The sequence below is a fragment of the Dermacentor andersoni genome, unplaced genomic scaffold (genome assembly GCF_023375885.2).
Source record: "Dermacentor andersoni unplaced genomic scaffold, qqDerAnde1_hic_scaffold ctg00000647.1, whole genome shotgun sequence".
In the NCBI taxonomy this organism is placed as follows: domain Eukaryota; kingdom Metazoa; phylum Arthropoda; class Arachnida; order Ixodida; family Ixodidae; genus Dermacentor; species Dermacentor andersoni.
The window spans coordinates 30,001-37,854 of record NW_027315329.1 but is presented as its reverse complement, the minus strand read 5'-3'; the positions used below and the strand labels follow the sequence as shown (position 1 = coordinate 37,854).

Below are 7,854 nucleotides of genomic sequence, written 5' to 3'. Positions count from 1 at the left end.
GTGTGCCGGGGCGGCGCGAGCGCGACGCCTTTGACGCAACTTTTGCGTACAAGCCGCCGCACGGCCACGACGGAGCCGGTGTCACCCTGCAGAGGGCTGCACTATAGCACGCCGGGAACCGGCAAAGAACCGCGCAGACGTCGTCGTTGGCCGCGGCGTTGCCGCGAGCACGCGAAGAGACAAAGTCCGAAACGACGTCAGCCGGGGCGTCGAGCACGCCGCCCGCACTGTTCGCACGCGTGCTCGGAAATGGCGAAGGGGCCGCGCTAGCGTGCCTTGAATCGGTGAGCGGCGGTACCGCGGCGATCGCCAGAGCTCGAATCCGCCCTGCAAAAGCCAAATATTGGCGCTCGGCTCGGCGCAGTACGCCGCCGCGTCGCACGAGTACGGCCCCATGGAGGTCTGGGCACTTATCGCTGCTACTGTAAGGGGCCGTACGGCCCCGGCCGACATTGTACCGTAGTGCGATTTTCGGCTTGCGCGTGCTCGTGGCGTAGTCCGCGCACCGTTCCGACGTCGACAATCGTGCCCACGACTACGCGAGCGCTGGAAGAGACAAAGTCCGAAACCGCGTGTGCCGGGGCGGCGCGAGCGCGACGCCTTTGACGCAACTTTTGCGTACAAGCCGCCGCACGGACACGACGGAATCGCTGGCATCCCGCACGCAGCTGCATTGTGTCACGCCGGCAATCGTTGAAACACCACGCAGTCGTCGGCGTCGGCCCCGACATGGTTGCGAGCGCTGGAAGAGACAAAGTCCGAAACCGCGTGTGCCGGGGCGGCGCGAGCGCGACGCCTTTGACGCAACTTTTGCGTACAAGCCGCCGCACGGCCACGACGGAGCCGGTGTCACCCTGCAGAGGGCTGCACTATAGCACGCCGGGAACCGGCAAAGAACCGCGCAGACGTCGTCGTTGGCCGCGGCGTTGCCGCGAGCACGCGAAGAGACAAAGTCCGAAACGACGTCAGCCGGGGCGTCGAGCACGCCGCCCGCACTGTTCGCACGCGTGCTCGGAAATGGCGAAGGGGCCGCGCTAGCGTGCCTTGAATCGGTGAGCGGCGGTACCGCGGCGATCGCCAGAGCTCGAATCCGCCCTGCAAAAGCCAAATATTGGCGCTCGGCTCGGCGCAGTACGCGGCCGCGTCGCACGAGTACGGCCCCATGGAGGTCTGGGCACTTATCGCTGCTACTGTAAGGGGCCGTACGGCCCCGGCCGACATTGTACCGTAGTGCGATTTTCGGCTTGCGCGTGCTCGTGGCGTAGTCCGCGCACCGTTCCGACGTCGACAATCGTGCCCACGACTACGCGAGCGCTGGAAGAGACAAAGTCCGAAACCGCGTGTGCCGGGGCGGCGCGAGCGCGACGCCTTTGACGCAACTTTTGCGTACAAGCCGCCGCACGGCCACGACGGAGCCGGTGTCACCCTGCAGAGGGCTGCACTATAGCACGCCGGGAACCGGCAAAGAACCGCGCAGACGTCGTCGTTGGCCGCGGCGTTGCCGCGAGCACGCGAAGAGACAAAGTCCGAAACGACGTCAGCCGGGGCGTCGAGCACGCCGCCCGCACTGTTCGCACGCGTGCTCGGAAATGGCGAAGGGGCCGCGCTAGCGTGCCTTGAATCGGTGAGCGGCGGTACCGCGGCAATCGCCAGAGCTCGAATCCGCCCTGCAAAAGCCAAATATTGGCGCTCGGCTCGGCGCAGTACGCCGCCGCGTCGCACGAGTACGGCCCCATGGAGGTCTGGGCACTTATCGCTGCTACTGTAAGGGGCCGTAGGGCCCCGGCCGACATTGTACCGTAGTGCGATTTTCGTCTTGCGCGTGCTCGTGGCGGTGTCCGCGCACCGTTCCGAAGTCGACAATCGTGCCCACGACTACGCGAGCGCTGGAAGAGACAAAGTCCGAAACCGCGTGTGCCGGGGCGGCGCGAGCGCGACGCCTTTGACGCAACTTTTGCGTACAAGCCGCCGCACGGCCACGACGGAGCCGGTGTCACCCTGCAGAGGGCTGCACTATAGCACGCCGGGAACCGGCAAAGAACCGCGCAGACGTCGTCGTTGGCCGCGGCGTTGCCGCGAGCACGCGAAGAGACAAAGTCCGAAACGACGTCAGCCGGGGCGTCGAGCACGCCGCCCGCACTGTTCGCACTCGTGCTCGGAAATGGCGAAGGGGCCGTGCTAGCGTGCCTCGAATCGATCGGCCGGGGGCCCCGTAGGGCGACAGAAAGGCAATTGTGCAGGAAACCGTACTGGCCATTAGCGAGAAATTGCCGTTCGCGCATTCGGTAGACGCGCTGCGCTTTCACGACTTCGGCATTGTGCTGCCGACGTAAGCTTTCAATCTTGCTCGCGGCGTTACGAGGCGGCACGATTTTCGCCAAACGCTCGTCGAAAGTGGCACGAGTACGGCCCCATGGAGGTCTGGGTACTTATCGCTGCTATTATATGGGGGTCCCAGAGAGCAGTCGCCCCCAAAGCGACCTGGGTGTTTGATATGCGGCGGGCTTCGTGCCCGTCAAGCGTGTCCCCGGTATCGCTCCCGTGGATCCCACAGCTGACGTCTGCAGCCTCATCCGCTTGATGCGTTAGGGGCTGGTTGTCGGACGACGCTTTTTCCACGATATCGAAGTGTGTTCCGCATCGTCCTCGGACGAATCAAATACGAAAGCGCCGAAGGCGCGGGCGTGACCCGTCGCCTAGCGGCTTTGCCGTCTCGGCTACGTTGCAAGTGTCGGTCGGTCCACCAGTGCTGCGGGCTCGAGAGAAACCGCAAGCCGCGATCGAGTCGACACAACCGGTCTATCGAGAATGTTGCGTGCTTCTTGCCGCGTGGCGATACCCGGCCCTGCGGGGAGGGCGCCGTAGCGAGCTCGAACGCCGTCGTCTCGGACTGTGCAAAGTGCTACCCTTTGCGAGAACGAAGCGTGTTGGGGCGCCTGAAGGTGGCCTCGGCATCGCAAAAACGGCGTCCGGCCTGCTTGAAAGGCTGGACGCGCAGTTGAACGATTACCTGGTTGATCCTGCCAGTAATCATATGCTTGTCTCAAAGATTAAGCCATGCATGTCTAAGTACATGCCGAAATAAGGCGAAACCGCGAATGGCTCATTAAATCAGTTATGGTTCCTTAGATCGTTTCTTCCTACTTGGATAACTGTGGCAATTCTAGAGCTAATACATGCAGTGAGCCTGAAGCCCTTTGGGCGACGGGTGCTTTTATTAGACCAAGATCGATCGGGTTTCGGCCCGTATTGTGTGGTGACTCTGGATAACTTTGTGCTGATCGCATGGCCACGAGCCGGCGACGTTTCTTTCAAGTGTCTGCCTTATCAACTTTCGATGGTAGGTTACTTGCTTACCATGGTTGTTACGGGTAACGGAGAATCAGGGTTCGATTCCGGAGAGGGAGCCTGAGAAACGGCTACCACATCCAAGGAAGGCAGCAGGCGCGCAAATTACCCACTCCCGGCACGGGGAGGTAGTGACGAAAAATAACAATACGGGACTCTTTTGAGGCCCCGTAATTGAAATGAGTACACTCTAAATCCTTTAACGAGGATCAATTGGAGGGCAAGTCTGGTGCCAGCAGCCGCGGTAATTCCAGCTCCAATAGCGTATACTAAAGCTGCTGCGGTTAAAAAGCTCGTAGTTGGATCTCAGTTCCAGACGAGTAGTGCATCTACCCGATGCGACGGCTCGGACTGAACATCATGCCGGTCCTTTCTTGGTGCACTTCATTGTGTGCCTCGAGAAGGCCGGTGCTTTTACTTTGAAAAAATTAGAGTGCTCAACGCAGGCGAGTCGCCTGAATAAACTTGCATGGAATAATAGAACAAGACCTCGTTTCTGTTCTGTTGGTTTTTGGAATACGAGGTAATGATTAAGAGGGACAGACGGGGGCATTCGTATTGCGGCGCTAGAGGTGAAATTCTTGGACCGTCGCAAGACGAACTACTGCGAAAGCATTTGCCAAGAATGTTTTCTTTGATCAAGAACGAAAGTCAGAGGTTCGAAGGCGATCAGATACCGCCCTAGTTCTGACCATAAACGATGCCAACCAGCGATCCGCCTGAGTTACTCAAATGACTCGGCGGGCAGCTTCCGGGAAACCAAAGTGTTTGGGTTCCGGGGGAAGTATGGTTGCAAAGCTGAAACTTAAAGGAATTGACGGAAGGGCACCACCAGGAGTGGAGCCTGCGGCTTAATTTGACTCAACACGGGAAAACTTACCCGGCCCGGACACTGGGAGGATTGACAGATTGAGAGCTCTTTCTTGATTCGGTGGATGGTGGTGCATGGCCGTTCTTAGTTGGTGGAGCGATTTGTCTGGTTAATTCCGATAACGAACGAGACTCTAGCCTATTAAATAGGTGCGGGGTTCCCAGCACCTTACAACCTTCTTAGAGGGACAAGCGGCTCCTAGCCGCACGAAACAGAGCAATAACAGGTCTGTGATGCCCTTAGATGTCCGGGGCCGCACGCGCGCTACACTGAAGGAAGCAGCGTGTCTTTATCCCTGTCTGAAAGGACTGGGTAACCCGTGGAACTTCTTTCGTGATTGGGATAGGGGCTTGCAATTGTTCCCCTTGAACGAGGAATTCCCAGTAAGCGCGAGTCATAAGCTCGCGTTGATTACGTCCCTGCCCTTTGTACACACCGCCCGTCGCTACTACCGATTGAATGATTTAGTGAGGTCTTCGGACCGATGTCCGGCGCGGCCTTTCGGTTGCGCCGGTCTGTTGGAAAGATGACCAAACTTGATCATTTAGAGGAAGTAAAAGTCGTAACAAGGTTTCCGTAGGTGAACCTGCGGAAGGATCATTACCGGATTGTGAAGGGTGGCGAGCGCCATTGTTTCTACCCCGTGTGGGTGAAGCAGCTCGCTGCGCCCGACGCTTTCCGCCGCTGGCCCCGCTTGGACGCGGGGACGGCTATACCCGAACATGCCGGGGACTGCCTGAATTTTGAGGGGCGCCCCGTGCCAAATTTGTTGCGCCCAGTGGACGCCGGCTGCAACCTTGGACGGTTGGCTTGGCCGCGCCCGCGGGTAGAAACGGCGTAACGCACACTGGGTGGGCTTTCTGTCCGCTTTGGCGCTCTTGCGCGGAATGGGAGTAAGACGACCCGACCTGCTGCTTTGCCCAGTACGAGGGGAACGGCGAAGCGTGCGGTCGGTCAAGGAACTGACGGTCGAGAGCTAATGCCGCTGCCGCTTAGTACACACACGGAACCGTGGTGCGAGCGCTCTCCCGTCCTCCGCGGCAAACGCTGCCGAGTCTGAAAAGGCTGGCGGCTGCCGGTCGCTTCCTGCGGCGAGTATGGAGTAACGACCCGACTTTGTTGCCACCCAAGTACTAAAGGAACGGTGTGGCGCTCGGTCGGTCATGGAACTGTCGGTATGAGGGTGCGGCTGCCAAGTACGGAAGGAACCGTGGCCTAAAGTGCTCTCCCGTCCTCCGCGGCAAATGCCACCGAGTCCGAAAGGGCCGGAGGCTGCCGGTCGGCTCCTGCTCGTGACGCGCGAGGTGTCGAGATCGCGGTTTAATGCGACGACGTCTGCAGGCTATTCGCCCGCCGCCGAGGGAAAGGCGGCGTTGCTGCGAAGTACCGAAGGAAACGCGGCTTTGCTACGTCGGAAGCGTTCTGCGGTTAGCGGACTTGTGCGCTTTGGGAAGGCGCCGCACGTCGAAAGAGGAAGTACGGACAGACGAGGGACTGTAGTCCCGGTTTCGAACGCACTTGCGGCCAGGCCCTTGCTGGCTTCGTCTTCCGCCTCAAGTAGACTTGTTGTGGCGCCGGCGCAGGGAGCCGTCCCTGGCACTGGCCGAGTGGTTTTGGAGAGCTGCGCGAGTACGCGCGCCGGGCTCTTGTCTTTCGTCTCAAGTAGGCTGTTGGATCAACAGCGGTTATGCTGCGGCGATCTGCCGATGCGAAAGTGTGTGTGTGTTTGAGGCCCTTCTATGAACCTACTGCTGACTGAAGCGAAGCACGTCGATGGGGGTGAAGCCCTGCCCGTGGCCGTGTAGCCGTTAAAGACTCCACAGCGGCTTAGCCCTAATCATGGCTCTGTCGCTCTTTGCAATTTTTAGTGGAGCGATGTGAACGTGCACACGAGACACACGGGTCCGGTGGATGGTTGGCAGGTAAAACCGGCTTCGAGTGCGCGCAAACGGCATAAGGTGCCTCGAGGGCAAGCGAGGAAGGCGTGGGCGCAAAACACACGCGCGAGTAGCAGGAGTGGAGTGCCATTAGGCTTTCAGCTGCTGAGACGCGGCCGCCGAAAGAGCGAGACTGGAGGAGCGCACGCCGAAAGGCGCTCTTCGAAACCACACACAGGGAGACGCCACGTGCCTAAAACCCTGGTTGTACTGTACTGAATTGAACAAACTATTTTTCACGACTCTAAGCGGTGGATCACTCGGTTCTCGGGTCGATGAAGAACGCAGCCAGCTGCGAGACTTGGTGTGAATTGCAGGACACACTGAGCACTGATTCTTTGAACGCACATTGCGGCCTTGGGTCTTCCCTTGGCTTCGTCTGTCTGAGGGTCGGATCACATATCAAGAGAGACTTCGGCGCACAGGGAACGTGCGTCCGTCGACTCGTTTTGACCGCGTCGGCATCATGGACAGTACGTTGAGCGCTAAAGCCACGCGCCAGCGGCCTCACGAGAGGGAGACGGTGGCAAACCGTTGTGCCAATTCTTCGAAAAGACGGAAACGAGGCAATACTACTGCAGCGTGACGAGTGCGCGCCTCTAGTAAGACCGCCGCAGGATGGAGTCGGATACCTGCAGGGAAAGAGCGGTCCAAGCACGAGGCGCGAACGTCTGTTGCCATGTAGCGCGCACGTTTGCGAGAGAGTCGGAAGCGCACGCTTGCGTGCACGGAAAACGTGGGAATGAAACGCCGGCCGATTCCCGCGCCGTGCGCAAAGCCAGCGCGATCGCAATTTGCGCTGTTTGCCTTCGAAGTACGTCGAGCTCCAGAGCTGGTCGCTCGTTCACGTCACCGCAGCTGTGTGGGCGCCCTTCCGGGCTTCGTCGCAGGAATGGGAATCGGCAGATTCTTGCGAGGAGCGGGGAGGAGAAGGGTGGCCCCCGAAAGCGGTTCGACGCGACAGCGCCGTCTGCGAGCGAGAAGAGTCACGGCACGGCGGAGAATTGCCGCGAAACGGAAAATGTCTCCTTCGAGAGCGTGGGTGCCCCGTTGGCGGAGCTGAAGCGTTCCGTCGTAGTCCGCCGTCGGTCCAAGTGCTTCGCAGTCTCTGTCCCCTAAAGACTGGGCCACTCCAGTTGGGGCAGGGGCGACGCTACACGAGACGATGCCTCCCGCCAGGTTTTAGTCGCCCCTGCGGTGCCCGCTGAAGCGGCGCGCTGCTAAGGCGATCTTTGCCTCGGTGGTGTTTGGGCTTCAGACACGGTCGCTTACCACGCAACTGCTCGTGCGCCGCACGCGCGCAGGCGGTTCACCGCCTGCCAGCCTCGTCTATAAGTAGCTCCGTGTTGGGCGAAGGACGTGGTAGGGCGTCGCACTCGGTTGGCGCTGGGTTTTCGAACGTGTCGAGTCCTTTTCGGCATACCGCTCGTATGACGCACGCGCGCAGGCGTTGTGCCGCCTGCCAGCCTCGTCCGTAAGGACGTGGCAGGGCGTCGTACTCGGTCGTGCTGGAATGGGCGAAAGCGATGTATCCGTTGTCGACCTCAGATCAGGCGAGACAACCCGCTGAATTTAAGCATATCACTAAGCGGAGGAAAAGAAACCAACAGGGATTCCCCGAGTAGCTGCGAGCGAAACGGGACCGAGCCCAGCACCGAATCCCCCGTCCTTGCAGGCGGTCGGGAAATGTGGTGTATG

At 60.0% G+C, this 7,854-nt stretch overlaps 3 non-coding genes across 3 annotated transcripts in view; all 3 read left to right on the top strand.

Moving 5' to 3' along the window:
* The first annotated feature begins 3,007 nt into the window (after nucleotides 1–3,007).
* Nucleotides 3,008–4,822, top strand: LOC140214795 (small subunit ribosomal RNA). The gene has a single exon (XR_011891725.1). It is a non-coding gene; the product is annotated as a small subunit ribosomal RNA (ribosomal RNA).
* Nucleotides 4,823–6,396: 1,574 nt separating this feature from the next.
* LOC140214798 (5.8S ribosomal RNA) lies at nucleotides 6,397–6,549 on the top strand. Its single transcript, XR_011891728.1, has one exon. It is a non-coding gene; the product is annotated as a 5.8S ribosomal RNA (ribosomal RNA).
* A 1,146-nt stretch (nucleotides 6,550–7,695) lies between these two features.
* Nucleotides 7,696–7,854, top strand: part of LOC140214796 (large subunit ribosomal RNA) — a 3,959-nt gene continuing 3,800 nt past the window's right edge. The window contains exon 1 of the ribosomal RNA XR_011891726.1: nucleotides 7,696–7,854. This exon is cut by the window's right edge and continues 3,800 nt beyond it. This is a non-coding gene — a ribosomal RNA (large subunit ribosomal RNA).